At 38.5% G+C, this 27,996-nt stretch overlaps 1 protein-coding gene across 1 annotated transcript in view; it reads left to right on the top strand.

Moving 5' to 3' along the window:
* The window catches only part of LOC150099409 (tolloid-like protein 2), a 781,663-nt gene that overhangs the window by 200,955 nt on the left and 552,712 nt on the right, over nucleotides 1–27,996 (top strand). The window lies entirely within an intron of this gene.

Raw genomic sequence — 27,996 nt, 5'->3', positions numbered from 1 at the left:
ATCAACGGGACGTTGTGCCATTAATTAGAAAATACCTGAATTCAACTCAGTATTATTATTATTATGGTAGACTCATCACGGAAGGTTCTAATTAGTAACATATGTTGAACCTTGAATTATTTAAACTACCTGTATTCACAGTGCATTCTAGTATTGCCTCATGTTGAAGTTTCTTGAACAAACAAAAAAAAAACCCATAGAATTTGTTATAATTTCGCTATTCTGTGAGAGCTAATGCAGAACATTGCATAGCAGCACTTTTGTCCATGGTATGGACCTCTAGTAAAATTCTTATTTATTATTAAGCACTTCTGTTGTACACTTTGAAGATCAACAGGACGTTGTGCCATTAATTAGAAAATACCTGAATTCAACTCAGTATTATTATTATTATTACGGTAGACTCATCACAGAAGGTTCTAATTAGTAACATATGTTGAACCTTGAATTATTTACACTACCTGTATTCACAGTGCATTCTAGTATTGTCTCATGTAGAAGTTTCTTGATAAACAAACAAAAAGAAAACTACATAGAAACTAGGTTGCAAATAAATAATATAATTACTGACATTTGTCAGCCTGGTTGGCCAAATGGTTAGCATATCTGCTCTCCAACCAACAGGTCATGGGTTTGAATCCTGATGTGGGCATGTATGTTTGTGAGTTTCTTTAGGTGGGAGATGAATTTCATTGCCCACTGTGAGACCACACTCTTCACTTATTGGAAGCCTGAAATCGCTTGAAAAAGTTCCATGTTTGGTCTCTAGAGCAGGGTTTCTGTGCTATGTAAAAGTAAATAAAAATTTTCAAAAAGTATAATAAATTGATAAAAATGGAAAAAAAAATCCTTAGCCCACCCACAGTGCAAATGTGTGATAGGTTTACTAACAGCCTTTTGTGGGTGGGACCACATTAAAAAAAAAAAAAAAAAAAAAAAAAATATTTACATGCCGACCTTTTATTACCTTAAGCTACCATTATCAGAGTTACTTTACTAATACACACTCAAGTGAAGACAGGGAATGACATGACCTCGAGGACATCCACTTGCATAAAGGGTAACAGTGACACCCTTATTGATAATTTCTTTTTATGGAAGCAGCACAAGTATCTGGGTAACTGCAGCAGAATAGAAGATGTGGTGTTGCATAGATTTTGGTGCACTATCCCTATCTACCTGCTAGCATTAATAACAAATTACCATGAAGAAGAAAAAGAAGTGCTAGACCTCTTTACTTCCTATCCACTACGCTGTGCAATGTTCTTCACATAACTGACATTCCACAGGATCTTTTTTTTTTAATCCCTATCCACTCTTTCTACATCACAGGAAGAAAAGGTCACCTTCCTTTTCTGAGACACCACTCCATCATACACAACTTGCTGGCATTTCTCAGAGCCATCTTCCAATCCATCTAACCAGTCTGTTTTTTTAATCCCGTTTTCTGAAGCTTGTATACCAACGTTTCATGTGGTAGCTTATCAAATACCTCTGCAAAATCCAAGAATTTCACTGCATAAATATTGCCTTATCATAGAATTGCCTTGTCATATCCATCACCTTATCTTGGGGTTAAGATCTTGGAGAAAGTAGTGAGGGACCGTATACAGCATTGGGCAGATGAGGGTAATGTTATCCGTGAGAGTCAACATGGATTTGTGAAAGGGCGCTCTTGTTTTAGCAATATGCTAGCCTTTTATAATAAAGTTACATTAAATGAGGGAAAGGCATATACTGCAATTTTCTTAGACTTATCGAAGGCATTTGACAGGGTGCCACATGATAAGCTGATATATTGAAGTTGTAGCACATAGGTCTGGATGTCAGATTGGTCAACTGGATTCAGGATTGGCAGTTTCATAGGTATCAGAGAGTTGTGTATGGTGGAGCAGTTTCAAGGAGGCAGATGGTTACAAGTGGGATCCCACAGGGCCCAGTACTAGGAGCTATATTGTTTAACCTTTATATCAATGACATTGCCACTGAATTATTATTATTATTAAAACAAGACCTCATGGAATCAAAGACTCATCTATATTCAGTTGTTTGCAGATGATGCGAAGCTTGGAAGGATTATTGGTAATAGTGCAGATGTGGTAGCCCTGCAAGAGGATTTAAATAAGCTAGATAGATGGACAAATGAATGGGGGTGTCGGTTTAATGCAGCAAAACGTAAGGCTTTGAGGTTTGGGAAACATCGATGGGATGCTGCATTCTCTATAGGAGGAGAGTTATACTGGAGGAAGTAGGGGAGACAAGAGATCTGGGGTTGATGATTGATAGAAACCTGAAATTTAGGGGACATATTGCAAAGGTGGTGAAGGTAACACAGAGGATTGCTACAATTATGAGAAGGACACTGACCTACAGAGATAAAAGGGTTATCATTCCATTGTATAAGTCTCTGACAGACCACACTTAGACCATTGTTCTCAGATTTGGTCCCCAGGATTTGAAGGGGATAAATTAACTGTAGAAAAGATACAAAGATGGATGACAAAGGTAGTTTCAGGACTGTACAAGGATAGTTATGAGGATCGGCTGAGGGAATGTGGACTGCAGAGTTTGGTGGATAGAAGAAGGAGAGGTGATATGATTGAGACTTTTAAACTGTTGAGAGGTGCTTACAGGGTTGACACTGGGGAGTTCTTTCGCTTGGTTGAACAGCAGTAAGGAGTGATGACAAGAGGCCATCCCTGGAAGTTACGAAAGGAAACTGTGAGCAAGAGGGTGAGGAGTGGTTTCTTTGCGTGGAGGGTGGTTGAACCATTGAATGCATTGTCTGATGGAGTGGTGAGAGCGAGAACGGTTAATGAGTTTAAGGAGTGGTATGATTGACTTTGTGTTTCTTAAGAGGGACCTCCCCTCGATGAATCTTGACTAACTTTATGTTCTTACCACAATGAGTCTTTTGACTCCATGAGAGTGAAAAATGAAGGCCTGAATATAATAATAATAATAATTATCATGAGATGTAAGGAGATTTCTAAAACAGGACTGACCCTTCACAAACCCATGCTAAACATCACAGAGAATACTTTGTCCATCCATTTTCTCCAAACCTTGACCACATCTGCAGATATTCAAACTGGTTAGTAATTAGAAATATCAGTCCTAGAACTGTGCTTGGTGAGTGGTACTATTTTGCTACTATTTTCCATTTTTCTCTTTGAGAATCTTTTCTGCTGTAAAGCTTTCATTAAATAACTATGCCAAGAGGATAGCTAACTCTTTGGCAAGAGGAATCTTTATATGGGCTTTTTTAATTAAAGATGAGTTAGCTAATCTCATACAGAGGAGCAGGATTTTTCTCTCTTGGAAACTCAGATTTTCGTCTCATCCAGGTAAGTTAACCAGAGAACAAACACGTGTGATTAACCAACAAGAATTCTATCAGTAGACTAAATGGCATAGTGTGTAGATAGAAGATAATGTGGGTAGAGAGTGTCCTGCTGTGATCTTGGAGGTTTCATATAATATAGTAATAATAATAACAGTCAGTTAATGCCTTTTATTCCCTTATAAGGGAGTACGCGAGGCCTTTTAACTCTATCTAGCTTTTGGAGACTGAGTGAGCAATTCAATTTACTAGTAGCCAATGAGAGATAGCTGACCCATGACTATCACTAATTATAAATGGCAGCTGATGAAGAGATGGGCAAACATGTGCTGTCATCTCTTGGTACCTAACCCTAACAGAATATGTTACTCTGAATTAATATGAGTTCTATGGTCAATTTTCTTGAGTTTACGGGAGAAAAAAACCCACTCTGCCAGAGATCAACTAACTGGGAACCAGTTGCAGAAAGACTTAGAAAACATTCCTCCATTCGTGACTAGACTTGAACTTAAGTTTGTCTTTGGGTGGCTTAGTGCAGAAGACACAAGCTCCACTTCCACTGAGTCACATAGGCCTTTAATAATAATATAATAATAATAATTTATTTATTTTTGTCATTCTCTTCATGTTCTGGATGGTACACATGCCAAATTTCGTTGTGATCCAAGAGTTAATACTGCAGATAACTCCAGTCAACAATAACGTAATTATGATAATTCATTAATTTTAAATCATTCCTAAATTTAACAACCTGACACTTCCGTTATTTGTAATATATGTCCTCAATATTTCATCTATTTTTTAATGTAATTGAATGAGCATATAAATCCTAATATTGGGGCCTAAATTCACCAAAATATAGTTCACTAAAAGTTTGCATTTCATGAAAAAATCATTTTCTAAACAAAAATTCATCAGAAGCACTTCCAGGAAACAACAGTTAATGATAATTAACCAACAAATCATTTCACTGAAAATCATGATTCACAAAAAAATTAACTGAAAAGGCAATAACCTAAACATTTATGATAGAAAGAGTTTTTTCCCTCTTGGTTATATATTATTTTGACATTTTAATAGTTAGCATTACTCAGGAAGCGTAACGAGAAAGCATTTGCTTTCTTGTTAAGAATGTTGTTGGATTCATTCTGATATGAGCCTGCATAACTCAGCTGGTAGCAGTGATGCTCTTTGGTCAGAAAAGAGCTCTGATTACCATTGCAGCACAAGAAAAATTCTTGTGAAAACTTTTTTTAGCTAAGCACTTATCTAGTCTCATGAAGTGATAGATATTCTCCCTAGGACATTTCTGTGAACATACAGATACTAATACTTAACGCTTAACTAACATTCCAGTTTCAACTAGGATTCTGAAACAGAAATAAGAAAAAGTTGACTTTATTCTAGAATATTATTCTCTAATTTATACACGCTGTTTGTTATAGGAATTAGTGATACATTTATCATACGTATCACTTGTTCAAAAACTGAACATGTTTTGACTTATTTTAGCACATAGCTTTGACATTGCTACAGATGCGTGTTTTTTGTTGTATTATTATTTTTATTATTACACCCTCCATGGAGTCGACAGACTCATTGTGTGAGGTTCATTCAACTGACAACATATTTATCATATAAATCTTAAAGTCTTAACACTCCTTGCATTAACAACACATTCTGGTAATGCATTATATTCACTAACCATTCTCCATGTAAAAATCTACTCCTCGCATCTTTCTTCACCACACTTTTACACAACTTCCAGGAATGACCTCTGGTAGACTGATAAAATCCTCTCACTAACTTAACGTCTCTATCATATAACCTCTCTTCCTCCTATCCACAAAACTTTGCAGTCCACTTTTCTTCAACCGCTCTCCATAGTCAGCATTCCAAACTCCTCATGTTGTCTTAGTCACTCATCTCTGGACCCTCTCCAATGTCTCCACATCACATTGAAAAACCAGATGACCAGATATGATCACAATAGCCCAAGTGTTGTCTGACTAGTGCCTTATACAGTGGCACAACCACTTCCTTATCCTTGCATGTTAGAGTACTTCTTATCATAGCAGCACTATGATGTGTAACCTCTGCGACACTATCAGTATGCCCTCTAAACTTTAGTCTACCATCGACCATTATTCCCAAATCTCTAATCTCATCCACCTGCAGTACGACACCATCGATATAGTACACAGCCTTATATTTCTGCACTCCAAAATGCAACACCTTGCACTTATTGATATTAAAACTACAACCCCCCACTTTTTTGTTCATGTAAAAAGTCTATTCAAATCTTCCTGAAGGTATTCAGTGTCAGCAGTGCTACTTATAATTCTTCCCTACTTATATGTTTTGGAAATCAATCTTAGAAAGTAGAAAGATATTTTATCTATGAATCTTCTTTCTCAGTATGCGTGATTCAATGGAAGAAAAAAAAGAAGAAATCTCTTTGTTATTGGAAATCTGTGTGTGTAATTCCTAAAAATGATGCTGTACAAAACTATTCTTATTTGTTCTGCATTTCATTTTATATTAAGACCACATGCTTCTAAACATATAACAGGTTTATTAAAATGGCAATATAACCCAAGCTTCATAAATTGTTGAACTTGCATCATTGGGGAGGGGGGTATCAAAACTTATATAAAAAAAAACTAGAGAAAATTAATAATATATGACGGATGTTATCAGAACTTCACAACTGGTACATGCAAATAAAGTAACCAGAAAAAAACTGTTGTATTAATTACTATGTATATGTTGGAACAATGCTAGTTGTTGCTGTCCTGGTTTGTGGCATGACATGTGTCATATCCCAGGTCTGCTTGAAAGCAGACCAAACTGGTGTAAGATTAAGCCTTGGTTTTTATTACATTGTGTAGGAGTATTGAGCATTTCTGATGCTTCATTAAACTTTCTTGTAAAAGAAATTTGATCAATATATAGCATTTCTGTTTCTTGCCAAACTGTTTGGTGGCTTGTGCTTGTTGTATGGAAGACCAATCCTGATTTATGCTTTCTTCTTTTTTTTCAATATCTTTTAGATGTTTGGCATGCAAATTTTCCCAGACCTTCTGGTCTGGTCCACATAAGAGCATTGAATTTTTTAATGCCTGGTTTTTTTCAGCACTGCTTCATGATTACAACATCAATGTTTTTTGCCAATGCATAAGGTCTCGAGATTCTTACATCCACCAAAATCTTCAAATCCTCTCTTGAAAAAAATAAGAGTTCACAAAATTCACTGCTCCTGTGGCATCTGCTATGGAGACTAGATGGGAAGTTCTGGGAAGATTCGTATGTCTGAACACATAAATGATGTTGAAAAAAGAAGGTAGCATAAATCAATATTAGCCTTTCAGAAAAGCCATCAAATGCTTGAAATGTGGAAAGGCAGCTGGAGTAGATGATATTCAACCAGAAATGCTGAAGTATGGTGGTATAAGAGTCTTACAGTGGCTGCACTGCATAGTTCAGAAAGCCTGGACAGAGGGACGAATTCCCGATGATTGGAGTAGAGCTCTCATAGTACCCATATATAAAAAGGGAAATAAAACTGCATGTGAGAATTACAGAGGTATTTCCCTACTGAGTGTTCCTAGCAAGATCTATGCAAGTATACTTGAGAAACGGTTGAGAAGAATTGTGGAAAAAAAAGTTTGGTGAAGAACAAGCTGGATTGCCAAACAGAGGCTTTCAGGATCAGATCTTCACTTTACGACAAATAGTCGAGAAAGCATGGGAATATAACAAAGATCTGTATTTAAGTTTCGTCGATTTGGAAAAGGCATATGATAAGGTGCCAAGAGAGAAGCTATTCAATACGCTGCAGTTATATGGTGTCAATGGGGCATTATATCAAGCAATACTTAGTCTTTATTTGAGTTGTAAGTCAGCAGTTAGAATTGAAGGAAGTACAGGAAGATGGTTTAATGTTAAATCTGGTGTGAGACAAGGATGTACGTTATCCCCTCTGTTATTCATTATCTATATGGATCGCATTATGAAGGAAAGTGGTATTAAACATGATATCAAAATTGGAGATGTTAATGTCAGCTCTTTGCTTTATGCGGATGATGTTATACTTCTAAATAAATCCGCTACAAGTCTGCAAGCTTCTCTGACTAAATTGAATAGTTGTTGTAATAGATATGGTATGAAGGTCAGCAATAAAAAGACAAAGACAATGAAAATAGGCAGAATCATTGAAAATGTCAACTGTGTTGTGAATGGAGAACCTGTGGAACAAGTAAAACATTTCAGCTACTTAGGCACGATTTTTACTGAAGATGGTAAATTAAATATAGAAATAGACAACAGAATCAGGAAAGCTGGTATGGTGGGAAGTCAATTGAATAAATTCATATGGAATAAGAGAGAAATTAGTCGGAACACTAAATTAGCTGTATACAAGACAGTGTTCAAACCAGTTTTAACTTATGGATCTGAGAGCTGGGTCAGAAGTAAAACACTTGACCAAAGACTAGAGACCACAGATATGAGAGTCCTGAGAAAGATTATAGGCATGAACAGATGGCATCAATGGCAATATCATATTAAAAACGAGGATATTAGGAAAGAACTTGATATTGTCAGCATCCAGGAATGCGTTAGCAGAGCTAATCTCAGGTGGTATGGTCACCTAAACAGAATGGGCGAGGAAAGATTAGCAAAACAAGTGTTCTCTGCCAGGTTGGCAGCAAAACGACCCAGAGGAAGCCCAAGATATAGGTGGATTGATACGGTACAAAGTGCCTTAGACGATAGAAATATAAGATCTGATAATGTTGGAGTCTTGACAAGTAACAGACTGATTTGGAGGAAAATTGTAGATAGGAAGTTAGTAATGATATAATTTTTTCATGTAGTACTATCATATCCTGTACACCCCTTGTGGGTACATAGCAGGAATTTGATGATGATGACAATACAAGCCACCAAGTAGTTTGGCAAGAAACAGAAATGCTCTGTATCCCCACAGAATGTAATAAAAACCAAGTCTTAATCCTACACCAACTTTTGTTTACTTTCATCAAAAATTTAACATCGACAGACTTGAGATATGATGTGTCATGCCACATAACATGAGAACAAAAGTTTTGATACCCCTAATGATGTAAGTCTGCTGACTTACGGCACATTGGGTTATATTGTTTCTTTTAATAAGCCTTTTGTATGTTTAGAAAAGTGATCACAGTACTGAAAATTAGCTGTAGAACTGCTAAACCACAGGAATATTCCTATTTGTTCTTATTGTTATTGGTTAAAGTGACAAAAATTACATATCAAATATCAGTGATTCGTCATTTATTATTATTTATTTTAGAACATTTTAGTTTATTTTTTTCTTTCTGCCAGTGCATATACTTGAAATGCAAGTGCCACTTGCATTTCATGTATCTATTTGTGACATGCTCATTGGGATGGGAAAGAGTACCCAATATTTTACTTATATAACAACTTTTGCATGATTCCCTCTCCTGCCCCTGTGTACCTGAAGCATAAATACAAGATATCCAAATCAGTTTGCTTAAGTTAATAAGTACACTTATGCCAGAGCCAATTATAGTGTTATGGTAATTATAATAGTTCAAATTTGTCCAGAGGATATGAAATGAGGATATGCATGGATGGAATATTGTTGAAGTGAAGGAAGTAAGGGATCTGAGGATCTCATTGAATAAAAAGTTGAAGTTCAAGAGACATATTGCAAAAATTTTAAGGCTTACTCAGAAGACTGTTACCATAATGCAACAATGACATGTAATGACCACATCTACATTTCTCTTTACAGATCTGGTCATTAAGAAGATCTAAAAACTCCAAAGAAAGCTCTGAGATGAGTAATTGAAACTATCTTAGAATTATGAAATGTTAGGTATGAGGACAGATTGAGAGAATATGTTTTATAGAATTTGGCAGATAGGAGGTTGAGAAATGATATGATTGAAAATCCATGAGAGGATTCTATCCGATAGATTTAAAGAAAATCATTCATAGCAATGGGTGGGACAAGAAGTCCTTCTGGATATGAGAGTTATTATTATTGTTATTATTATTATTACCCCAAGACCTAATGGAGTCAGACTCATCTGGGAGGTCCTTTTATCACACACAGCTCATCATACTGTGCCTTGAACACATTCAAACTCTTTGCAGACACCACACTCTCAGGCAAGTCATTCCAATCATTCACAACTCTGCACAAAAAAAACCTGCCTCTCACTCCCCTACTCACACCCTCTTTATACAGTTTCCAGGGATGATCTCTGGTTCTCCCCCGATCTCCCACTGTTTTCTGTAGAACTTCTCCAGCATTGATCCTATAACAATCCCTTACCAACTTATAAGTCTCTATCATATCTCTCCTCTTCCTCCTGTCCACCAGACTTGACAAATTATATCTTCTCAATCTTGCCTCATACTCGACATTCCAGAGGTCAGAAACTACCTTAGTCAATCCCTTTGGACCCTTTCCAACATCTCTTCATCCTTCTGAAAACCAGGCGACCAAATCTGGGCACAATAGTCCATATGTGGGCTAATCAAAGCCTTATACAATGGAACAATAATCTCCATACTTCTGCACGTCACTGTCCTCCTCATCATTCCCAGAAGCCTTTGTGTTGTCTTCACAATTTTTGCTATGTGTCCCCTAAATTTCAGATCCTTATCCACTATCACCCCCAGATCTCTTATTTCTTTCACTTCCAACAATATATCTTCACCAAGCATAAATTCTGCATCCCATCTTTGTTTTCCAAATTTTAAAAGTTTCGTGAATAAGGGAAAATGATTTTTCCATGGAGAATTTTAAGTGAGTAAGAATATGTTGGCAGAGTGGGTGGTAGATGCACACCAGTTTAAAATATGTTCAATGTCAGGTACAATTGGAATTGTAATATAGAGAAATAAGACTTCATTTTAGAAATTATGGACTTTGACAATCATGTTATAAATAACTATTTTAATTTCCTGACTTTTCCACCTTCATATTAAGGTCATCATCTGGAGTATATACAAATATACAAGGACAAGCTGAGTTACATTTCACACAGTAAGCTGAAGAAACAAATTAATTATTTCTTTACTGTGTGAAATGTAATGCACTAATTAATTAATTAATTTGTAATTTTATCTGTTTTTTTTTTTTTTTTTTCACTAGAGATCATGCCAGTAGAATAACCGGTGATCAAATCATTGTTTCTTTAGCTTCCTGTGTGAAATGTAACTGAGCTTGTCCTTGTATATTTGTATATACTCCACATGATGACCTTAATATGAAGGTCAAAATGTTGGGAAATTAAAATAGTTATTTATAACACGGTTGTAAAGTCCATAATTTCTAAAACGAATGCTGATCACCGTGCAACACGAAAAGAAAGGATAGAGGAATAAGACATTTTGCAATTAGTCTTGCAACCATGGAGGCATGAAATAATATTTTTACTAATGCACCAGTCAACCTGCTAGTTATATTGTACTTAAATGACTGATTCAGGAATAAACTATGAGTAGTGGTTTTAGCTCTCTGGTGATAGTAATGCAGCTTTAGAGAGGTAGGGGGGGGGGGTTTGGTTGTTTCTATAGCACACTATTGTGTTTTTTTTTTTATTTCTTATGAAATAAAGAAAATATTATTTTATTATTTTTATTTTTTAATTGTACTTTATTATTAAAGTACAATTAACATATAATCCAAACTGTACAAACACAAACGTGTCATGAAGGAATATAGTTGTATTTTGAACTGTGCTGTGAGAACAGAAGTTTAAATTGTATTGTGTTCCTATTTGTAATGGTTCATTTTATCATACTGGGTAAAGGCATTGTTTCTTTCTTTCTTTCTTTTTTTTTTTTTTTTATGTTGAGCCCATACACGAGAGGTTGGTTGATCAACCTTATAGTGTGTAAGTATGGGTGGTGGGTTGGTAAAGAAGGTACTTATTATTATTATTATTATTATTATTATTCAGACCTCCATGGAGTCGAAAGACTCATCGTGGGAGGTCCTTCCTAAGAACATAAAGTCTGTCAAGACTCATCGAGGGATGATCCCCCCCCTAAGAAACACAAAGTCTATCATACCACTCCTTAAACTCACTGACCGTTCTAGCTCTCACCAATCCATCAGGCAATGCATTCCACGGTTCAACTACCCTCCACGCAAAGAAACCACTCCTCACCCTCTTGCTCACAGTTTCCTTTCGTAACTTCCAGGGATGGCCTCTTGTCATCACTCCTTACTGCTGTTCAACCAAGCGAAAGAACTCTACAATATCAACCCTGTAATCACCTCTCAACAGTTTAAAAGTCTCAGTCATATCACCTCTCCTTCTCTATCCACCAAACTCTGCAGTCCACATTCCCTCAGCCGATCCTCATAACTATCCTTGTACAGTCCTGAAACCATCTTTGTCATCCGTCTTTGTATCCTTTCCACAGTTAATTTATCCCCTTCAAATCCTGGAGACCAAATCTGAGAACAATAGTCCAAGTGTGGGCTGATCAGAGACTTATACAACGGAATGATCACCCTCTTATCTCTGCAGGTCAGTGTCCTTCTCATAATTGCAGCAATCCTCTGTGTTATCTTCACCACCTTTGCAATATGTCCCCTAAACTTCAGGTTTCTATCAACCATCAACCCCAGATCTCTTGTCTCCTCTACTTCCTCCAGCATAACTCCTCCCATAGAGTATGCTGCATCCCATCGATGTTTCCCAAACCTCAAGACCTTACATTTTGCTGCATTAAACCGACACCCCCATTCATTTGTCCATCTATCTAGCTTATTCAAATCCTCTTGCAGGGCTAACACATCTGCACTATTACTAATAATCCTTCCTAGCTTCTCATCATCTGCAAACAACTGAATATCCCCTTGCAATCCACTGGCAATGTCATTGATATAAAGGTTAAACAATATAGGTCCTAGTACTGAACCCTGTGGGACCCCACTTGTAACCCTCTGCCTCCTGGAAACTGCTCCACCATACACAACTCTCTGATACCTATCAGATAGCCAATCCTGAATCCAGTTGACCAATCTGACATCCAGACCCATGTGCTGCAACTTAAATATCAGCTTATCATGTGGTACCCTGTCAAATGCCCTTGCTAAGTCTAAGAAAATTGCAGTATATGCCTTTCCCTCATCTAATGTTCTTGTAACTTTGTTATAAAAGGCTAGCATATTGCTAAAACAAGAGCGCCCTTTCACAAATCCATGTTGACTCTCACAGATAATATTACCCTCATCTGCCCAATGTTGTATACGGTCCCTCACTACTTTCTCCAAGATCTTAACAACTACTGATGACACACAGTCTGGCCTATAATTAGACACTTCCAGTCTGTTACCACCCTTATGCAATGGCACTATCTTACCTTCCTTCCATTCCCTGGGCACCTTTGCCGAAGCCAGACTTTCATTGAAAAGCAAGGTTAAAGGCACTGTCAGTTCCCAGGCACATTCTCTCAAAACTTGTGGTGAAATACCATCCAGTCCCAAAGCTTTACTGACATCCAGACTACTCAGTATCTGAAACACACTCTCCTCCTGTACCTCTAAACCTCGAACCAGCCCTATCCCTCTAGCATTAAAACTGACTCCTCTAGGATGAAATACTCCAATAAAGTGTTCATTGAACAATTCCACAATGTCCTCTGCATCAGTCACTCTATTCCCATTTTCATCCCGCAATATCATCATTCTTCCACAGTCATTTCTCCTCCTACTGGCCACACAGCTAAAAAATTCCCTAGGATTTTCTTTGGATCTTAGGGCCAACCTCTTCTCATATTCTAGTTTCGCTTTCCGTACCACACTCGTCACTCTTCTGGCCTGTGTCTTATATTCTTCATGCATCCTCTCTTCACCTGTCTCCTTATATCTCTTCCATAGCCTCTTTTTCGCATGCAATTCCTGTTTAACATTGTTTGTCATCCACTTTACTCCAAATTGTGTCCTCTTCTTCACTCGTGGTATACAACTAACCATTGCTGCTAACAAATATTCTTTCACAATTTCCCACGCACTAATGATATCCCGGCCTTCCAATTCCTTCGTGCGTGAAACTTCCCGAAGTTGACGTCTAAGACTATTATAATCACCTGCTTCATAATTCCACATAAGTTCCCATCTCTTTGATACTCCTGCATGTCTATTCATTTTCCAAGTCAAAACCATATGGTCACTTTCTCCAACTGGTGGGAGAGATGTCATCTCAGTTATTATCAACTCTTCTGATGCTATAACCAAATCCAAAACTTTTGAACCTCTTGTTCCCTCTGTTACATGTTGCCTAAGACATTTGTCCCTCAAGAATTCCAGAAATTCCATTTCCCTATTGCTACATACATCTTCCTCTCTCCAATTTATACTACTGTGGTTAAAATCCCCCATAACAATCATTCTTCTTGCACTTGCCAATCTTAGCTGCCTAAACATCTCCTGGTCCCCATCCTCTGTGCTCCTGGGTCTGTAGCAACACCCCACTAAATATCCTGTCTTGCCTACCTCTACTTCACACCATACGCTCTCAAAATCATTTGTCTCACTTCCTTCCAAATTCTCCACTCTTAGATGACATAGGTCATCCCTTATCATAAGCAGTACTCCACCACCACGCTTTCCCCTCCTATCCTGACGAAAAATGCTATACCTAGCGACTTCTATTCCTGTTGTTATATCCCCTTCTGTCAACCACATCTCAGTGATCCCAATAATGTTTGGCCAGGCTGATGCTATCTGCGCCACCAATTCCTCTCCCTTATTCCGGATACTCCTGGCATTAGTATAAAACATATAAATGCCATTGTTTCTATACCCAGCATTATTCCTTCCAGACTCCACTGGGCTCGGTGCTACCTGACATTGTCTCCCTTCTCCCAAGTATCCATTCCCACAAGAGGCCACCCCTGCTATCATCCTCCCTGGGACACACTGACTCGTTCAGAACAGCAATCTCTCCAGATGCCTACGTCCTTCCTCATTCAAATGTAAGCGGTTTCTCGCATACAATTCCTCTCTTTCCTCAAACGCACTCCAAGCATCCACATATACCAGTCCTCTCTTGTCACACATTCTTGCTATTATGCCATTCAATATCACCGCTCTTCTGCTGAGTTCATCATTATCATACCTAGGCAACACACACGCTATTTTTCCTCTCTCTGTCTTCTTACGTACAGCCTCAAGCAAAAATCTCATATTTCTCGCTGCCCGACTTACATTACCACTCAAATCATTTGTTCCTACCATCACAATCATCAAATCCACCCTTTAACCTCTCTTAATTGCCATAGCCACCCTTTCTATTGTTCCTCCTGGCAAACACTCCTCATGCAGCCTATCTTGAACACCACGGATCATTGAGTCGCCATACATTATACCTCTTACCATTCTCTCTCTCCTATTGTTTCCATTCTCTCCTCTTCTTTCATTCCCATAGGTCTCTCTCATTCCATCTCTTCTACTGCTATTCTCTCTTCTAGCATTCCCATACCTCTCTCTCCTACTGTTTCCATTCTCCCCTCTTCTAGCACTCACGTACATCTCTCTCATTCCCTCTCTCCTACTGTTTCTATTTTCTCCACTTCTAGCACTTCCATATCCCTCTCTCATTCTGTCTCTCCTACTGTTTCCATCCTCTCGTCTTCTAGTATTCCCATATCTCTCTCTCATTCCATCTCTCCTACTGTTTCCATTCTCTCCTCTTCTAGCACTTTCGTATCTGTCTCTCATTCCATCTCTCCTGCTGTTTCCATCCTTTCGTCTGCTAGCATTCCCATACCTCTCCCTCATTCCCTCTCTTCTACTGTTTCCATTCTCTCCTCTTCTAGCACCCAGATACCTCTCACTCATTCCCTCTCTTCTGTTTCCTTTCTCTCCTCTTCTAACACTCCCAAATTTCTCTCTCTCCCCCACTCTGATTCGACTTGCATTTATCTCCTCCATTCTCCTAATCTTATATTTCATACTTTTGCTCTCATTCACAAGACATTCCACCTCCTCTTTCAGCTCATCTATCTCCCTCTGCAGGTCAGTCACTCTTAATCTAAATTCACTCTCCCAAACAAAACCATCTCCTAAACTTTCACAGTCACTCACGCCTTCCACACTATCGACTATTATTTTCTCATTCATACATATATTTTTTTCATTCTCTCCTATCACGCTACTTGTCTTCCTACATTCATTCCCCATTCCTGGAGCAACAAGGTCGGATATTGATAATTCGACACTTATTTCCTCCCACTGCCTGCATTTTGCACACATACGCTCTCTGCTCTCTTTAACATGCCACAAAGTCTCTTATGATATTTCTTATAATCGAGTTCTTAAATGGCAGAGGACTTGGTGATACGCCACTTACAACTGCAGCTGAATCCGCCATCATTCCTTACTGCCAAGTAGTGTAATCGTTAATTATTCAATTAATAAATTCTGTTAAATAAATAGAAAAAAAAGTACAAACAATTACAAGCAAAACAAAACATTTAAGTACACTAAATAAAATGAAATATAACTAAATACAGTAATGAAAACTTAGCTTCATTTTGTCTTCTACTGTTATGCATTCGATTCCGACGGTAACCAAAATATATTATATTGCGACAGCAACTAACTTCCAAAAAACAACCACTGAAGTACACTCATATTCAGAGAAACAGTTTAGCACTCAAAAACAGGGAAAAAAACGGACTATTCACCAATTAAACATCACTTTCTTCTGCACAGCTCAAATTCACCGCCACATGCTACGGCGACACTAGTGCCAATCCAATACTTGTTCACATTTGATTTGAATGACTGTATATCGTATTCCCTGGGGGAACAGAACAAGGGGAAGGCTGTTCCACAGCATAGCAGTTGTGGGAATGAAGGAGGAGGAGAAGAAACTTGTTCTGTGGGTTTCAAAAGTGGACTGTGAAGGGATGTTGAGCAGCAGCTGCACGTGTTCCAACAAGCTTAGGGGAATTATCGATGCTATTTCCGATGAACATTTTCCATGGAAATATTTATAGAATACACACACATAGTGCGGAGACTGATCGTCTGTGGGAAAGTGGGGCAAGTGAGTTGGTAAGAGATGGGTTATTAATAAGTCTGATTGCCTTCCTCTGTATTGAGTCGAGCATTTTGAGGGAGCTTTTGGGGCCTAACCATATGTGAGAGCAGTACTCAATAGTTGGGCGGATTTGTGATTTGTATAAGGTTAACAGCTGTTCAGGGGTGAAATAACATCTTGAGGAAAAGAGAAATCCTAGTTTTTTAGAAGCTGAGGAATCAATGATTGTTATGTGTTTATTCCAGGAGATGCTTGATGTCAGAGTAATTCCAAGAAGGGAAATCTCAAATTTTCTGGAAATTTGGGTGTTGTCAAAAATAATACTGGGAGAAAATGGTTTTTTTATGAGAAATACGACAGTGCTGGGTCTTAATAGCATTGAAATTGATTAAGTTATCTGAATCCTATTGGAGGATGGCTTGGAGATCAGAATTGAGGGCAGTGGCGGTTGATGTTCTGTAGGTTGAGGTGAATTGTGGGGAGTAAGGATTATCATAAGAAAGGGAGGAGTGCAATGTGCTGTCATCTGCAAAACTGTGTATTGGGTTGGAGGATTAGCTGAAGTAGGTCAGTGATATATAGTAGGAAGAGGGTTGGTGAGAGGACAGAACCTTGTGGAATCCCAGCATCAGTTGAATGGTGAGAGGATAAGGAACCAATCACCACTATACATAGTGTGTGTGTCCAGACAAAAAATTGGCAATCCAACTACAGAGGTCTTGAGATAGACTAAATGATGGCAGATTGCTTAGTAAACCTTGTGCCAGACCCGGTCAAATGCCTTGGAGATATCCAGTGCAACCGCTTGAGATTCGCCAAACTTCTACATGGCATTTGTCCAGTGGTGAGTAACATATGTGAGCAGATCTCCTGTTGATTGGCAGCAACGGAATCCATACTGGCAGTCATTTATTATATAGGTAGCTTCAAGGTAGTATAGGAGTTTTGAATTGATGATTTTTTCCATTACTTTGGACAGGACTGAGGTGAGCGAGATGGGGCGGTAGTTGATTTGTTGTCCTTCTTCTTGGGAATGGGTTGAATATAGGCCAATTTCTAGGCTGTAGGATAGAGTAAGAAAATATATATAGGCGAGAGTAGGACAGGATTCAGTTCTAGTGTACAAACCTTCAGCACAATTGGAGGAATGCCATCAGGGCCATCAGAAACTTTTTTGTGTCTTATTTGGACAGTATTTTACTGATCTCTTAAGGATATAGGAGTGGGCATTGTATGTTGGGCATCCGGAATGGTTGTGGGACATTTGTCATTGTCAATTATTCATGCAATGAAAGCAAAGTTTGAGGCCAGGAGATTGGATTGGCCTTTTCTTTAGGTGATGATGCAATGGAGCCATCTGGTTAGGATATGGGTTGGAACAGTGTTGGGCAGAAATTACAATTGATTGCTTTGGTGAGAGACCAAAAGGCTCGGCTGCCATTTGAACAGGCTGCTAATTTTCTGCTTTTTGCTCTTTCAAACTCTGTTTTGGAAGCATCGATTGTTTTTTGGATTTATTTTGGGCTTGGGTATAAGCTCTAAAGGAGGATGGAGTTCTTGATTTGAGCCAGTAATGGTATGTTTGTTTTTTCATTCTTTTGGAAAACCAGAATTTAGTTAGGGAATGGCAGGTCAGAGTATTGTGGGGAATGTATGTTTCCACGCCAGTGAGGATTGCTTTGGTTATAAGTTCAGTGCATGCATTTTGATTGGAAGGTTGGAAGGAATAATCTAGCCATGGGAATGAGGAATAGAAGTTGTGGAGGCTGTCCCACTTGGCACTGTTTTAATGCCAAACTACTCTTGTATGGGAGTGGCTGTGTAAGTATTGTTGCATGGGGGAGAAGATGAACACTAGGTTGTGGTCTAGGAGGATCTCTACATTCACTGCGTATTTGGAAGGGTCATTGGTCAGGAAGAGATCTAGAGTATTTGGAGAGTGGTTCAGATTATCAGGTATTCTGGTTGGCCTCTGAACTATTTGTGTAAGGTCATTAGTGATGGCAAATGTTTCAGCATCTCTGCCTGCAAGATCTGTACAGCTGGAAGAGGAAGGCCAGTTGGTGTTTTGGACATTAAAATCTATTAGGAGGATGATTAGTGTTTCTTATCTTTAATTTTGTTGCTGTGTGTAGTCTGTTTTCTGATTGGTAGTTGATATTTTGAAAATGGTATCTGTAAGCAATTATACGCCAGAAGTGCAGAAAGTTTCACTTTAAAGACCATTTTGCTTTCGGCTTTTTCAATGGATACATTGCAAAAAATTATTATATCTATGCCTCAGAAAATGTGAAAGATTTATAGTCTGTTAAATGAATGAAAAGAAGGAAAGTATTCTGTGAAAATATGATGATAGTATTCCAAAAAGGAGACTGGCATCATCAAAAGTAGTTAGGAAGTGGATGAAAGTGTGAGTAATGATAATGAAAATGAAGTGAAAGAGCCTTAGACAAGAGCTGATAAAAAATGGGGCATGTGGAGGATCAAATTGAACATCTAAAGAAGGGATTAATTGATGTGAATATAAGGAGGAAGTTGCTAGTATGAAGCAAGTGTCAAAGAAAGGTGGTGTAGCTTTATATGGGGATTCAGTCGTTAAAGATGTGTGGTGAGTAACAGGGTACATGTTTTGTTGGTGGCACATTGATACAAACTAATGCTTTGCATGGAAAGAAGAAAGGAATGGTTATCAGAATTACTTTTAGTTATGCACACAAATGACTTCGATGTTGATGAAAGGAATGTGAAAAGGATTTCAAGAAATTATTTCAGAAGTAAAAGATAATATTGTTATTGTAAAGGTGGTTAGCATATTGCCCAGATACGATAATACTAAATTGCGAAGGAGAGCTGAGGTAACGAATGAGTTTGTGAATGTATGGAGTGATTTGAAGACGTTGAAATAGTTTATTGGATTGCATTTGAATGGGTTTTTTGGTGTTGAACATTGGAGCAGCTGTTGTTTGCTGAGTGCACTCAGTCAGGATAAAGGTGCTAGCTAAGGATCAGAGAGTTATCGAGAAGCATATTGTGAAATTACAGAAAGAAGATGAATATAAGAGTGAAGAAGTGATTTATGGCAGGGCAGAGTGATGGAATGCATAAATTTTAGATGGGAATGAGAGGAGTGAGAGTGGGTTGGAGAGAGAGAGATATGTACTGTAGCAGCTAGAGTAAGAAGTGATGGTGTTGGTGGGATGGCCTTGAAGAGAGAGAAGCTTGTTATTTATATACTAATGTAAAAAGTAACAAAAATAAGAGAGCTGAATTTTATGCATTGATTTTATCCTCAGGCACTTTAGTGAAACTCGGATTATATACTGAGGATGCTCTACTGTCAGGAGTAGAAATGGAGTAAATCTACCACCACAGAAGAATGCGGCAGTAGATTTGAGCTGTGCTAAACAAAAAAGAAAAAAAAATTTTAATCTATGTATAGTGTGGCTTTGTCACAAATTGTGCTACACATTTTTTCAGTGATACAAGTGTCCTTCAGTAATGTTGCTTTTGAGAGAGAGGTCAGAGTCAGACACATTCTGAAGTAGAAGAGAAGAAGAAGATAAGTTTTGTTATTTAGTGTAGTTGTAGCATATTATAGTTTATAGTTAAGTATAGTTTATACTTATAGTATCACATGAGTATAGCTTATAGTAAAGCATATAAATATAGTAGAGTGTTTAGTATAGTTGTAGTAGTTCCTAGTACTCAGTACTATTTCAATGAGCAGCAGCCACAGCTCAAATTACAAATGGTGTGTCACCAAGTCCTCCCCCATTTAAGGACTACATTTGTATAGCATACTACAGGATTTTGTGGTATGCATTCTGGCAGTTGGGTATGTGGCAGGGTGAGTGATGAAGAAGTACATATATGCAGAAAATGTAGGAAATGGGAAGAACTTTGTGAGTTAGAGATTACTGTAGCCAACCTTGGCAGCACTGCATCAGAGGCAGGAGAATATTGATCTAGAAAGATGAGTAGTGTGATAGAGGGTGAGAATAATGAGCTAAATATAAATAAAAAAAAAAAAAGAGTGATCAGTGTGGAAAGTTTGAATAATTGTGAATTTTTTGGAGATGGTCTTAGCTGGGAGAATGAATGGTGGGTAACTTGCAGAGAGAGATAGATGAGCTGAAAGAGGAAAGAGGAGGATGAGTTGAGAAGTGTGAAAGATGAGATTAAGCAAATAGAAGAGATGAATGCAAGGTGAATCAGAATGATAGAAGAGGAGAGAATAAAACAGTAGAAGAAAGGGAATCAGAGAGAGTTATGGGAATGATAGAAGAGGAGAGAATAGAAACAGTAGAAGAGAGGGAATGAGAGAGAGTTATGAGAATGATAGAACAAGAGAGAATGGAAACAATGAGAGAGAGAGAGGAAATGAGAAAAATGTGACGGTGTGCTGGAACCAGGGATAGAAAGAGAGATGCCAGGATGGCAGGTAAGCAGAGGAACACAGAGAGAAAGTGTTAGGGGAGAGAGAGAGAGGGATGCCTGTGGGCAGTCAAAGAACAGATTGGTAAGTGGTGCGATGTATGGAGACTCGATGATCCATGGTGTGCAAGATAGGATGCTAGAGGAGTGTTTTTGCCTGGAAGAACAATAGAAAGTATGGCTATGGCAATTAAGTGGTTTAAAGGGTGGATGAGATGATTGTGATGGTAGGTATGAATGACTTGAGAGGCAGTGTAAATTGAGTGGTGAGAGAGATCTGAGATTCATACTTGAGGTTGTACAAAAGAAAACTCAGAGAGAGAATGTGTGTGTTGCTCAGGTGTGATAATGATGAGATGAATAGAAGAGCATTAATAATGAATAGCATGATAGCCAGAATGTGTCAGAAGAGAGAATTGGAATACATGGATGCTTGAAGGGCATTTGTGGACAGAAAGGAACTGAATGCGAGAGATCAATTGGATTTCAACGAGGAAGGATGTAGTCATCTGCAGAGATTGCTGTTTTCTGAGTGAGTCAGTGTGTCAATGCAGGGAAACTAGAATTCCCAGGGCGGATGGTAGCAGGGGGTGGCCTCTTGTGGGAATGGTGCTTGGGGAAAGGGGGGGGGGATGACATCAGGTAACACTGAGTCCAGTGGGTTCTGGAGAGGATAATAAGTATAGAAGCAGTGACATTTTTTTTTATACTTTATACTAATGTCAGGAGTATCTGGAATAAAGGAGATGAATTGGTGGTGCAGATAGCATCAGCCTGTCTGAAAATTATTGGGATCTCTGAGACGTGGTTGACAGAAAATGATATAATAACAGGAATAAAAGTAGCAGGATACAACATTTTTTGACAGGATAGAAAGGAAAAAGACAGTTGTGGAGTACTGCTTATGATAAGTGATGACTTATGTCTTCTCGGAGTGGAGGGTTTGAAGGGCAGTGACATTAATGGTTTTGAAAGCATATAGTGTGAGATAGAAGTGGGCAAGACAGGATATTTAGTGGGGTGCTGCTACAAGCCAAGGAGCACAGAAGGTGAGGAGCAGGAGATGTTTAGGGAGTTGAGCTTGGCAAGTGCTAGACGAATGATTGTTATTCGAGATTTTAACTATGGCAGTATAAATTGGGAAGAGGAAAATGCATGTAGTAATAAGGGAATGGAATTTCTAGAATTCTTCAGGGACAAATGTCTTGCGCAACATGTAATAGAGGGAACAAGAGGTTCAAGAGCTTTGGATTTTGGTCATAGCATCAGAAGAGCTGATTATGACTGAGATGGCATCTATTCCACTGTTAGTTGGAGAGAGAGTGATTATTATTATTCGTGACACATCCGTGATCATGTGATTTTGACTTGGAAGATAAATAGATATGATCAAAGAGAAGGAAATGTATGTGGAATTATAAGGCTGGTGATTATAATAGTCTTTGATATCAACTTAGGGTAGTTCAATGGAGGGAGGAATTGAAAGGCTGAGATATCATTACTGGTTGGGAAATTGTGAAGGAATATTTGTTACCAGCAATAGTCATTTGGAATATTTGTTACCAGCTATATTCCACGAATGAAGAAGAGGACACAATTTAGTGTAACGTGGATGACAAACAATATCAGATAGGAACTTCAGGTGAAAAAGAGGTTATGGAAGAGATATAAGGAGAGGGTGGAGAGCAGATGCATGAGGAGAGTGACTAGTATGGTAAGGAAGGCGAAACAGGAATATGAGAATTGATTGGCATTAAGATCCAAAGAAAAAACCTAGGGAATTTTTTAGTTATATGGCCAGTACGAGGACTGATGCAGAGGGCATCAGTCACTCTATTTCAGTGTTGTTCAATGAACACTTTATTGGAGTATTTCATCCTGGAGAAGGTAAGTTTTAATACTAGAATGATATGAATGAAGAGTTTCTAACCTCTAAGTCTAACCTTTAAATCTCAGGTTTGAGATTTAGAGGTTAGACAATTAAAAGGATTTCAATATAGCTGTGGGACTGGATGGAATTTTGCCATGCTTTTGTGCTAAATGTGCTAAAGAACTGACAGCTCCATTGACCTGGCTTTTCAATGAAAGTCTTGCTACAAGAACGGTACCCAAGGAATGGAAGGAAGGTAAGATAGTGCGATTGCATAAGGGCAGTAGCAGACTGGACGTGTCTAATTATAGGCCAGTTTGTTATCATCAGTAGTTGTTAAGATCTTGGAGAAATTAGTGAGGGACCGTATACAGCATTGGGCAGATGAGGGTAATGTTATCTGTGAGAGTCGACATGGATTTGTTAAGTGGTACTCTTGCTTTAGTAATATGATTGCCTTTTATAATCAAATGCAAGAGCGGTTGATGAGTGAAAGGCATACTCTGCCATTTTTTTGGATTTTTCAAAGGCATTTGACAAAGGCAATTAGATGTCATGTTAGTCAACTGGATTCAGGATTGACTATCTGATAGGTATCAGAGAGTTGTGTGTGTGGTTTGGCAATATCAGGGAGGCAAAATATTACAAGTGGGGGTCCCATGGGGCTGAGTACTGTTACTTGTTTTGTTTAACCTTTATATAAATGACATTGTCAGTGGATTGCAGGAGGATATTTAGTTGTTTGCAGATGATGTGAAGCTAGGAAGGGTTATTAGTAATAGTTTATTTGTGGCAGTCCTGCATTTGTGCTCAGTTTATTCAAAGCCTGCAACAGGATTTGAATAAATTGTACAGGTGGACAAATGAATCAGGAGTGTCAGTTTAATACAGCAATATGTAAAGTCTTGAAATTTGGGATACATTGATGCGAGGCTGCATACTCTCTTGGAGGAGCTGTACTGGAGGAAGTTGGTGGGGGACAAGAGATCTGGGGGTGATGATTGATAGAAATCTGAAATTCAGGGAACTTATCGCAAAGGTGGTGAAGAGAATTGCTGGGAACCCAGAGAATTGCTGCAATACTGAGAAGGACACTGACCTGCAGAGATAAAAAAAAAAAAGTTCTCATTCCATTGTATAAAGCCTTGATCAGGCTTATACTGTTGTTCTCAAATTTGGTCCTCACGATTTAAAGGGAATTAATTAACTTTGGAAAGGGTACAGAGGCAGATAACAAAGATGGTCTCAGGATTCTACAATGTTATTTATGAGGATCAGCTGAGGGGGAATATGGACTGCAGATTTTGGTAGATAGAAGAAGGAGAAGTGATACGATTGAGACTTTTAAACTGTTAAGAGGTAGTTATAGAATTTACACTGGGGAGTTCTTTTGCTTGGTGGAACAGGGGACCATCCCTGGAAGTTACTAAAGGAAGCTGTGAGCAAGAGGGTGAGAATGGTTTCTTTGCATGGAGGGTTGTTGAACTGTGGAATGCTTTGCCTGATAGAGTGGTAAGAGCATGAACAGTCATTGTGTTCAAGGAATCGTATGATAGACTTTGTGTTTTCTAGGAAGGACCTCGCATGATGTGTCAATTGACTCCATGGAGTCTGAATAATAATAATAATAATAATAATATAGAATTTTCTAGAGGGGTAGGCTGTTAATGATACTAGAAGAATTGCATCCACTGTTAGTCCTTAGGAAGATTTTTAAGCTGTTTGGTCTGAGGTTGAAATTAATAGGATGGAGAGACTATAGAGAGCACTGATTGTGAAGTGTTAAGGCAAATTGGTTGAACACACACACACACACACACACACACACACACATACACACACACACACACACACACACACACACACACACACACACACACACACACAAAATGATCTTAATGGAGGAGTTTAATCATAGGAATGTGGTTGGAAGAAGGAGATTAGTGTATGAGAATGAGAACAAATTTGTTGAATTTCTGAGGGATAACTATATTTAGCAGCATGTAATGAAAGAAACACGAGATTTTAGAGTATTGGATTCATTGATATCCTGACTGGACTTGACATCGACACTGCCAATGTTGGTGAGAATGAACATGAGTTTAGGAGGTGATCAAAGAGGAAAATGTTAAGTGATTAACTTACTATACTCATAAATTACATAAAGACAAAATAAAGCATTTAATAAAATTTGTGATTATTTATCTTGTCACATCATTAGAGTGCAATATAGAAAAGGAATGGGCAATTACATGAAGCAAGAATGAAATGAAATTTCATTCTTGCTTCATTCATGTAGACATTATAGAGTGTTTTTTTTATTTCCCCACTTGCTATCCACTCACATAATACTATTAGGAACCCATGGGACAAAGTATGAAATTAGCCATAAACATAACTATTATTATTATTTGGGTCAGAATCAGAAGAAACAGAAGAAACATCGTGGGAGATCCACACCAACCTTTATATACATAGTAACTATTATACCTCTCCTTAAACTCATTCACTGTCAGAGTAGTCACAATTAATTCTGACAATCCATTCCACTCATTTGACACTCTCCAAGCAAAAAATCTAGTCTGAACTCTCTTACTAACCCCTTCTGCACAACTTCCAGGGATGACACCTCTAGTTCTCTCTCTCTCTATTCATCACACATGGAAAAATTTCCTTTGCGTCAATCTTACAGAACCCTCTTTTCTGCCTGTCAACTGAACTTTGCAAGAGACACCTTCAATCCATTCTTACAGAGAGCATTGCATAGACCTGTCACCAACTTGATCACTTGTCTCTGAATCCTCTCTACCACCTCTTTATCCCCAGGTAACAGGTGTGGTTTTATAAAATCATAGCCTTATAAAGAGAGATAATAACCTCCTTGTCTTTAGTTGTTAGTGTGTTCCTCAGTATCCAAGTATGAGCTATTTAATCTACTTTTGCAATATGCTCTCTGAATTTCAACTCTGTCCACCATTACCCCCCCCCCAAGTCTCTAGCCTAATCAATTTCCTGCAATCCAGTATCATCATTGTGATACACAGTATGTAGTCTTTTCAACCCAAAGTGCATAAACCTTGTTATTATCCTTCACCCACAATGCCAATTTAAATAAATTGGCATTGTGGGTGAAGGATAATAACAAGGATATCTGCATCACTTTTATCAACTGTTGCCATACTCAGTTTTTCTATCATCAGCTGAAGCAGCTGAAAATCCTTCCTTAAATCTTTCCCTATATCATTAATATACAAATTTAAGAGTAGTGGCTAGTAGAGAACCCTGAGGCACTCCGCTAGTCACAGTCATTCTCTTAGATTTCACTCCACTGTATACTACTCTGTCTGTGTCAGCCCCCCCCCCCCCCATTCTACAAGCTTCATATCTATTCCTATTTCCTCCAACTCTTGTGATAGTTTTTCATGCAGAATTCTATCAAATGCATTTTCAAAGTACAGCAGTATCATGGTGTAGTCATTTCTCTTATGTAATTCTGCTGTCACTCTATTATAAAATGTATCTAAGGTAAAACGCCTAATTTTACGAAGTCATTCTGCCCACCATAGAGTAGTATCATATTCCCATCTACTCACTCGATTTATTTGCTAATTGCTATCCTAGATTTGTTAAACTAATCAAAACTGCAGCCAAAGCCTCTATTCCTAGGGGCTACAGAAAGCAATATATCTCATGCTGGAGGAGAGAAACTGAAGAACTTTTAGCCAAATATGAGGAAACTGAAGACCCAACTGTTGCTAAGGAGCTCATAGCAACCCTGGATAAAAACAGAAAGGAAAGATGGATCTCAACCATCCATGAACTCGATTTCACCATATCTAGCCAGAAAAGCTGGTCACTCCTGAGAAAATTATGGGGGGAAGGGGCAGAGCCAACAACAAACAAAACAACAGAGATAACCCCTGATCAAATGGCTAATCATTTATTGAAAACCTTCAAGATACGTCTCAGCTCTATCAGGAAAATTGCTGTGCAATCTTCCATCAGACAAATCCTGAAGACGGGACCCGAGCTTCCTGAACTTGTACACCCAGTATCTCGCGAGGAGGTACAGGTAGCCTTAAAACTCACCAAGAATGGCAAGGGCTGCAAAGAGTGGATGTATCCTCCATGAGTTTCTAAAACATCTTAGTCAACAAGGCGAAACATGGCTGGCCGCCATGTTTGGCCTTGAAATTATAATGACTCAGAAATTATAATGACTGGTAAACTACCAAATCTGTGGCGGGAAGCCAAAATAATTGCCGTGCCCAAACCAGGGAAAGATCCAAATGATGTGAAATTCTATGACTATCTCCTTCCTTTGCTCCACCTTTAAGCTCTTTGAAAGAATTCTCCTTAAAAGAATTTCACCACTCATAGAAAGAGCACTCCTGATTGAACAAGCTGGCTTCAGGCCAGGAAGAAGTTGCTGTGACCAGGCCCTGGCCCTGACAACACAGAATGAAGCAGGTTTCCAGAAGAAACTGAAATCTGGAGCCACTTTCATTCACCTAACATCAGCTTATGACACAATCTGGATTAGGGGCCTCCTCCTAAAGCTAGGAAATATAATAAGGTGCAAAAAACTTTCCAGCTTTTTGAATCCATTCTCTCCAACAGAAAGATCCGGGTCCATATTGGCGGAAAAAAGAGCAGGCCCAGATTCCTTCACAGCGGTCTCCCACAGGGCTCCATGTTATCCCCTTTACTTTTTAACATCTACGTGTACGACTTACTGCATACCAGCTCAAGCAAGTAAATGTACGCTGATGACCTAGTGATCCTACATCAATCTACCTCCTTTGCCAACCTGGAATCAACCTTGAACACAGACCTGAACATTCTGGAAGAGTACTTCAAACAGTGGTACTTGAAGCCAAATCGAACAAAAACTGTTCCCACAATATTTCACCTGGACAATGCTGAGGCGAACTGACACCTCAACCTTTCTTTCTGTGGAAAAATGGTACAACACGAGCCTCACCCGAAATACCTTGGAGTGAGTCTAGACAGAAGCCTAACCTATAAAAGGCATATCATCAACCTATCCAACAAAATTAAAATGAGAAACAACATCATTTCAAGGCTTGCTGGAACAACCTGAGGTTGTGGCGCAGGTTGTTCCAGCAACCTGCGCCACAACCTTAAGGTCGTAAGGTTGTGGTCTTAAGGTCGTCTTCACTAGCCCTCGCATTCTCTGCAGCAGAATATTGTGCACCTGTCTGGGAAAAAGTGCACACACTAACATTATAGACACCCAGCTA

The sequence above is a fragment of the Typopeltis vanoorti genome, chromosome 14, assembly GCF_054136105.1.
Source record: "Typopeltis vanoorti isolate ZY-2024b chromosome 14, IOZ_Tvanoo_1.0, whole genome shotgun sequence".
Classification (NCBI taxonomy): domain Eukaryota; kingdom Metazoa; phylum Arthropoda; class Arachnida; order Uropygi; family Thelyphonidae; genus Typopeltis; species Typopeltis vanoorti.
The sequence above is the reverse complement of the archived record's forward strand: the minus strand, read 5'-3'. Positions and strand labels throughout refer to the sequence as shown.